Below are 8,955 nucleotides of genomic sequence, written 5' to 3'. Positions count from 1 at the left end.
AGGTCCTAGTTTCTACCTTCTTAACAACACTATCAACAAGGCAGGTCCTACAGGCCTAGTTTCTACCTTCTTAACAACACTATCAACAAGGCAGGTCCTATAGGTCCTAGTTTTGTCACACCTGGACTACTGTTCAGTCGTGTGGTCAGATGCCACAAAAAAGGACAAAAAATTGCAATTGGCTCAGAACAGCGCAGCACGGCTGGCACTTGGATGTACACAGGATAGGATAGGATACAGCTCTGGATAAGAGCGTCTGCTAAATGACTTAAATGTAAATGTAAAATGAGGGCTAACGTTAATAATATGCCTGTCTATCTCTACTGGCTGAAAGTAGAGGGGAGATTGACTTCATCACTACTTTTGTTTATGAGAGGTATTGACATGCTGAAGGCACCAAGCTGTCTGTCTAAACTACTGGCACACAGCGCAGACACCAATGCATACCCCACAAGACATGCCACAAGAGGTCTCTTCACAGTCCCCAAGTCCAGAACAGGCTATGGGAGACACACAGTACTACATAGAGCCATGACTACATGGAACTCTATTCCACAGTACTACATAGAGCCATGATTACATGGAACTCTATTCCACATCAAGTAACTGATGCAGCAGTAAAATTAGATTTAAAAAACAGATAAAAAAAAAACACCTTATGGAACAGCGGGGACTGAGAAGCAACACAAGCATTAATACAGACACACACACACACACACACACACACACACACACACACACACACACACACACACACACACACACACACACACACACACACACACACACACACACACACACAACACACACACACACACACACACACTGAACACACACATGGATTTAGTACTGTGGAACTGTGGTAGTGGTGGAGTAGGGGCCTGAGGGCACACAGTGTGTTGTGAAATCTGTGAATGTTATGTAATGTTTTTAAAATGGTATAAACTGCCATAATTTTGCTGGACCCCAGGAAGAGTAGCTCCTGCTTTGGCAGCAGCTAATGGGGATCCATAATAAACACAAATATACCAACTCCCCTTGCTCAAGCCTCAGCCTCTGCACCAGGCTTCCTGCAACCCAGCCGAGCTTCCCCTGGTCTGCACCCCATCTTCCTCCTGTGTTTCTGATAGAGGAAATTATGGTTGAAATGACTAATTATGTATACATTCCAATCAGAAACTGACTAGTCCAAATGCTATAATGTACTGTACATGTGAGTTTTCTCTCTTGCTCCCTTTCCCAATTGTATATAATGTAGTCAGGAGTTTAGTAACAATGAAGGTCTGTCTGTTCCTTAGTTCATTCAGTTGTACAAATCTCCAGGTGGTGGGAACGGGCCATCTCCAGGTGGTGGGAACAGGCCATCTCCAGGTGGTGGGAACGGGCCATCTCCAGGTGGTGGGAACGGGCCATCTCCAGGTGGTGGGAACGGGCCATCTCCAGGTGGTGGGAACGGGCCATCTCCAGGTGGTGGGAACGGGCCATCTCCAGGTGGTGGGAACGGGCCATCTCCAGGTGGTGGGAACGGGCCATCTCCAGGTGGTGGGAACGGGCCATCTCCAGGTGGTGGGAACGGGCCATCTCCAGGTGGTGGGAACGGGCCATCTCCAGGTGGTGGGAACGGGCCATCTCCAGGTGGTGGGAACGGGCCATCTCCAGGTGGTGGGAACGGGCCATCTCCAGGTGGTGGGAACGGGCCATCTCCAGGTGGTGGGAACGGGCCATCTCCAGGTGGTGGGAATGGGCCATCTCCAGGTGTTGGGAATGGGCCATCTCCAGGTGGTGGGAACGGGCCATCTCCAGATGGTCGGTAATGTTGATTTATACTGACTGGCCTTGACTTCGTGCTGATAACGCGAAGGCTCAAGAGCTAGAGGGGCCCTCTGTTTGTGAAATGGAACGTTTGGAAAACGCTGACGTCATTTTTAGTTTATAACCTGTGGAAATGTGTGTAAGCATTTAGTACTCTCTGGAATAAAACGCTCTTACCTGGCTTTTAAGACTGGTCTCGATCTACTTCATGCATAATTAATGAACTTACACCTCATTAAAGAATTAGGAACGAGTGCGAAATTGGTTTTGGCAATAAAACATAAAGGAATTTAGAATTCCTCTATCAGTTTCAGAAATACCATGGTTACCTCATCCCTGTCTCCTCGTCTGAGTCTGCTCTGTTCACCTGTTCGGATTCGCGTGACAGAGTCAAGGATATGTTGCTTAGTTAGAGTCAAGGATATGTTTGTTTTTTATAATTCTACAAAGTCTAGGAAAAAACGTAGGCCTATTTTTGATTCCCTTAAAGAGTTCGATTCCATTTGATCAACTTTACTTGTAGATTAGTGATAGCAATTTGCAGTTGCAGCTTCTTTTGACAAAGTACAAACGTAAAAGAGAATAATATAACCTTCCAGGTCACAGATGAAATTATTTTCTGTATTCCTAAACAAAAGCACCAGTGTGTGAATATTTGTGACTCGTTTCAGGAAACTAGGCGTATGTCGCTCATAACTACTTCACAGGAGAGCCATTTGAACGTAAACTTAAAAAATACCGTCTGGAACATGTGAACTTAATTTTAATAACAAACGTTATCTGTAAATATGGATATAAGTTTTAAATTCCGAGCCTAGTTGGTTTAGCCACAGAAAAAGACAGGAACCTTCCAGTTAGTCATGATTGGCTGAGATAATGAGTGGGCTGGACATGCCGAGAGACGAGTTCGGATTGGTCTGTCATGCTTCTGTCTATTTGAGCTGGTCAGATTATGGAGGAGGTACTCTTGTTTAACGCAGCTATTTTTAAATGTATATATATCGCACAGTAGAACTGCATGTGTCTTGCTTTCCACTTTCTGGAGGACCGAGTTTTTAAATCAGTGGAAATGGAGTATGATAGCTAAGGAGATGGAGAAAACACCTGTCTCCAGTTTACATCTCCAAATTAAGGGCAACCGTGGCATCAGTGACAGAGAGAGAAGCGTTCATCCATGTATATGTGTAAAATAGTCTAGCTAGCTACATTTTCAGATATTACACGTTTCTAATTTGGTCAGAAAGTCGTTTTCATTTAAATTTAGTGTACTGTTAGCTATCTAGGTAAAGTTAGCTGGCTGGCTCGCTAGCTAATGTTAGGTGTATGATCTATGTAGTAATATTATTCGTATCTCAGAGCCATTTGCATTGCTAGTTATAGCCTAATGTTAGCTAGCTAACTACCATTGAACCTGGTTGGTTAGCTACCTGCAGATTCATGCAGGTTAGTAACGTTATGAATTGGGATTATGGTTCATTGCTTAGCTAGCTACATGTCTTAACAATAGACTCCACTATGCAAGTATCCAATTCAATAGAATGTTCATGTTGTCACTGAGACAGCTGTTGATAGACGTAGCTGGTCATTTCACTTTATCTACTCCGATTTCAGTGCACTCTCATCCAAGTGTGCCAGAGCGCAGAATAACTGACTAATTCACGAACGCTCAACACACGTTGAATTTTTTTAAATTTTTTTTACCTTTATGTAACCAGGCAAGTCAGTTAAGAACACATTCTTATTTTCAATGACGGCCTGGGAACAGTGAGTTGGGGCAGAACGACAGATTTGTACCTTGTCAGCTCGGGGGTTTGAACTCACAACCTTCCGGTTACTAGTCCAACGCTCTAACCACTAGGCTACCCTACCCCATATGTCTGGTGTCAGTAAATGTTGCCAAAAAAGCATAATTAAACTGTTGTCAGCAGCACAGTTACAGTCACCAACGCTCTGGATAACATGAAAACAGCCTAACCAGCTCTGCTAGGGTCAGTAAAATGGTCAGTGAGCTGATCTCTCATTTGTGTCTGGAAGTAGCTAGCAAGCTAGCCAACGTTAGCCAGTTAGCTTGGTTGCTTGACTGCTGTTGTTTAGCTAGAACGCTCGGATCTACCCTTCAAGAGATGGGGTGTGAATGATGCTAAATGGGTGTAGACAAAGAAGAGCTTCAGTAGGTGTACCAAAATAGTCAATAGCCATTTTCCCAAAAACTGGGGTTACAAGTTTATCAACTTTCAAAGTAGAATAACTTTCCCATTTTTTCTCAACTGTAGTGTATGATATACAATTTTGTAGCTCTGAAGCTCTACTTTTATCCAATGTAAAAAACACTATTTCAAATGTTTCTACGTAAGAACGAATCGAGCTGGTTGGTCACAATTGTAAATGGATGAATTGCATAAATAAATTGCATATTTACCTTTATAGTTTATTATGTTACTAGTTGTTGCTTAGTAGCCAGAGCAATGCTGCCGCGTGAGTGGTCATGTGCTGAATATAAGGGACAGCACAGATATTTTTTGGAAAAAGTTCAATTATTTCCAGTTATTTGACAAAGGTACATGTCATATAAACTGCAGAATCTGCTCTTTCTGATACTATATAGAAATCACGACGTTTCACCTACATGTGACTCCGAACGAGGATTTGTTAAGGTGATGCTCCTTCCCCTGCATTTGTCATTTGCAAGATGCTCACATGACTTTGTGTACAATTTGACAACTGATGTTGTTACTAATCAGATGACTGTAAATGTAACATTGTCTACAGGCTAAATCTTACGTGTGAAATCAGTTTTGGTATAGTGTAGGTGTAGTTTCAATGGACTGACTGTACAGGCAGACAGGCATCGTTTGTTTTCCAGCTCATCAGGATGGATAGAGTCAAGGATATGTTTTGCATTATTCTAAAGGCCTACAGCAGCACATGTTTTTAGTTTTTCAATACATTTGATTAGTAATAGATTTACAGTAATTAAACAGTCCTGTAAACAGATTCTTTTTACAAAGTATAAGAGATAAGTATCAACCCCCAAGTTGTGCAGTCAAGTGATTTGCTGCTGATAAATATACACAACACAAACTCATCCTAACACTATTGTCTTTCTAAATTAAATCAATCTCTTCGCCCTCCTTATCATTCACTTAGGCCTAATTTTACTTCAATTGTGAAGTAAGGTGCACAATTATCACCCATTTAAAATTCATTCATTGAGGAGAGAGAGAGAATCATGAGCGCTTGGCTGTTCTGGACCCTGGCTGGGTAACAGGGTCCTATAGACCGTTGTCTTGGACCCTGGCTGGGTAACAGGGTCCTATAGACCGTTGTCTTGGACCCTGGCTGGGTAACAGGGTCCTATAGACTGTTGTCTTGAACCCTGGCTGGGTAACAGGGTCCTATAGACCGTTGTCTTGGACCCTGGCTGGGTAACAGGGTCCTATAGACCGTTGTCTTGGACCCTGGCTGGGTAACAGGGTCCTATAGACCGTTGTCTTGGACCCTGGCTGGGTAACAGGGTCCTATAGACTGTTGTCTTGAACCCTGGCTGGGTAACAGGGTCCTATAGACCGTTGTCTTGGACCCTGGCTGGGTAACAGGGTCCTATAGACCATTGTCTTGAACCTTGGCTGGGTACCAACCTTGGCTGGGTACCAACGTCCTACAGAACATTGTCTTGGACCCTGGCTGGGTACCAACGTCCTACAGAACATTGTCTTGGACCCTGGCTGGGTAACAGGGTCCTACAACACATTGTCTTGGGGGGGGGTTAAGTTTAGGAATAGAAAAAACAGGTAAAAAAAAGCTCTAAATTGCACAAATATTGAAAAAAAAAGAAAAAAAAGAAGAAACAAAATATTCCAAAACATCCTTTTTGCAATAAGGCACTAAAATTAAACTGCAAAAATAATTTACATTTATGCCCTGAATGCAAAGCGTTATGTTTGGGGCAAACACAACACATCACTGAGTACCACTCTTCATTATTTCAAGCATGGTGGTGTCTTCATCATGTTATGGGTGGGCTTGTCACCGGCAAATGTGGTGCCATCTCAACACTCTAACTGGTCTGTGTGGTGCCATCTCAACACTCTAACTGGTCTGTGTGGTGCCATCTCAACACTCTAACTGGTCTGTGTGGTGCCATCTCAACACTCTAACTGGTCTGTGTGGTGCCATCTCAACACTAACTGGTCTGTGTGGTGCCATCTCAACACTCTAACTGGTCTGTGTGGTGCCATCTCAACACTCTAACTGGTCTGTGTGGTGCCATCTCAACACTCTAACTGGTCTGTGTGGTGCCATCTCAACACTCTAACTGGTCTGTGTGGTGCCATCTCAACACTCTAACTGGTCTGTGTGGTGCCATCTCAACACTCTAACTGGTCTGTGTGGTGCCATCTCAACACTAACTGGTCTGTCTGGTGCCATCTCAACACTCTAACTGGTCTGTGTGGTGCCATCTCAACAATCTAACTGGTCTGTGTGGTGCCATCTCAACACTCTAACTGGTCTGTGTGGTGCCATCTCAACACTCTAACTGGTCTGTGTGGTGCCATCTCAACACTAACTGGTCTGTCTGGTGCCATCTCAACACTCTAACTGGTCTGTGTGGTGCCATCTCAACACTAACTGGTCTGTCTGGTGCCATCTCAACACTCTAACCTGTCTGTCAGTGGTCTAGGAAGATAACAAGAAGCTATTTGGAAGTCTGATTAAGGACAATCTGAAATGCACCTTGGTCATTACTTAGTGCACTATTTATGGAATAGAGTGCCATTGGGCCCTGATTAATGTAGTGCACTATAGAGGGAATAGGGTGCCATTGGGCCCTGATAAATGTAGTGCACTATATAGGGAATAGGGTTCCATTGGGCCCTGATAAATGCAGTGCACTATATAGGGAATAGGGTGCAATTGGGCCCTGATTAATGTAGTGCACTATAGAGGGAATAGGGTGCCATTGGGCCCTGATGAATGTAGTGCACTATAGAGGGAATAGGGTGCCATTGGGCCCTGATAAATGCAGTGCACTATATAGGGAATAGGGTTCCATTGGGCCCTGATAAATGTAGTGCACTATATAGGGAATAGGGTTCCATTGGGCCCTGATAAATGCAGTGCACTATAGAGGGAATAGGGTGCCATTGGGCCCTGACGAATGCAGTGCACTATATAGGGAATAGGGTTCCATTGGGCCCTGATAAATGTAGTGCACTATAGAGGGAATAGGGTGCCATTTGACACGCAGAGCCGTCACTCAGAGAGAACAGAAACAGTCCCGTCAGACTGACACCCAGCAGCCATCACTCAGAGAGAACAGAAACAGGCCTGTCAGACTGACACCCAGCAGCCATCACCCAGAGAGAACAGAAACAGTCCTGTCAGACTGACACCCAGCAGCCATCACTCAGAGAGAACAGAAACAGGCCTGTTCGACTGACACCCAGCAGCCATCACTCAGAGAGAACAGAAACAGGCCTGTCAGACTGACACCCAGCAGCCATCACTCAGAGAGAACAGAAACAGGCCTGATCGACTAACACCCAGCAGCCATCACTCAGAGAGAACAGAAACAGGCCTGTTCGACTGACACCCAGCAGCCATCACTCAGAGAGAACAGAACCAGGCCTGTTCGACTGACACCCAGCAGCCATCACTCAGAGAGAACAGAAACAGGCCTGTCAGACTGACACCCAGCAGCCATCACTCAGAGAGAACAGAAACAGGCCTGATCGACTGACACCCAGCAGCCATCACTCAGAGAGAACAGAAACAGTCCTGTCAGACTGACACCCAGCAGCCATCACTCAGAGAGAACAGAAACAGGCCTGTTCGACTGACACCCAGCAGCCATCACTCAGAGAGAACAGAAACAGTCCCGTCAGACTGACACCCAGCAACCATCACTCAGAGAGAACAGAAACAGGCCTGTCAGACTGACACCCAGCAGCCATCACCCAGAGAGAACAGAAACAGTCCTGTCAGACTGACACCCAGCAGCCATCACTCAGAGAGAACAGAAACAGGCCTGTTCGACTGACACCCAGCAGCCATCACTCAGAGAGAACAGAAACAGGCCTGTCAGACTGACACCCAGCAGCCATCACTCAGAGAGAACAGAAACAGGCCTGTCAGACTGACACCCAGCAGCCATCACTCAGAGAGAACAGAAACAGGCCTGATCGACTAACACCCAGCAGCCATCACTCAGAGAGAACAGAAACAGGCCTGTTCGACTGACACCCAGCAGCCATCACTCAGAGAGAACAGAACCAGGCCTGTTCGACTGACACCCAGCAGCCATCACTCAGAGAGAACAGAAACAGGCCTGTCAGACTGACACCCAGCAGCCATCACTCAGAGAGAACAGAAACAGGCCTGATCGACTGACACCCAGCAGCCATCACTCAGAGAGAACAGAAACAGTCCTGTCAGACTGACACCCAGCAGCCATCACTCAGAGAGAACAGAAACAGGCCTATTCGACTGACACCCAGCAGCCATCACTCAGAGAGAAATGAAACAGGCCTGTCAGACTGACACCCAGCAGCCGTCACTCAGAGAGAACAGAAACAGGCCTGTCAGACTGACACCCAGCAGCCATCACTCAGAGAGAACAGAAACAGGCCTGTTCGACTGACACCCAGCAGCCATCACTCAGAGAGAACAGAAACAGGCCTGTCAGACTGACACCCAGCAGCCATCACTCAGAGAGAACAGAAACAGGCCTGTCAGACTGACACCCAGCAGCCGTCACTCAGAGAGAACAGAAACAGGCCTGTCAGACTGACACCCAGCAGCCATCACTCAGAGAGAACAGAAACAGGCCTGTTCGACTGACACCCAGCAGCCATCACTCAGAGAGAACAGAAACAGGCCTGTTCGACTAACACCCAGCAGCCATCACTCAGAGAGAACAGAAACAGGCCTGTCAGACTGACACCCAGCAGCCATCACTCAGAGAGAACAGAAACAGGCCTGTCAGACTGACACCCAGCAGCCATCACTCAGAGAGAACAGAAACAGGCCTGTCAGACTGACACCCAGCAGCCAAGCCATCACTCAGAGAGAACAGAAACAGGCCTGTTCGACTGACACCCAGCAGCCATCACTCAGAGAGAACAGAAACAGGCCTGTTCGACT

Source organism: Oncorhynchus keta, unplaced genomic scaffold (genome assembly GCF_023373465.1).
Source record: "Oncorhynchus keta strain PuntledgeMale-10-30-2019 unplaced genomic scaffold, Oket_V2 Un_scaffold_6551_pilon_pilon, whole genome shotgun sequence".
NCBI classification, from domain to species: Eukaryota; Metazoa; Chordata; class Actinopteri; order Salmoniformes; family Salmonidae; genus Oncorhynchus; species Oncorhynchus keta.
Note: the sequence above shows the minus strand (reverse complement) of the source record.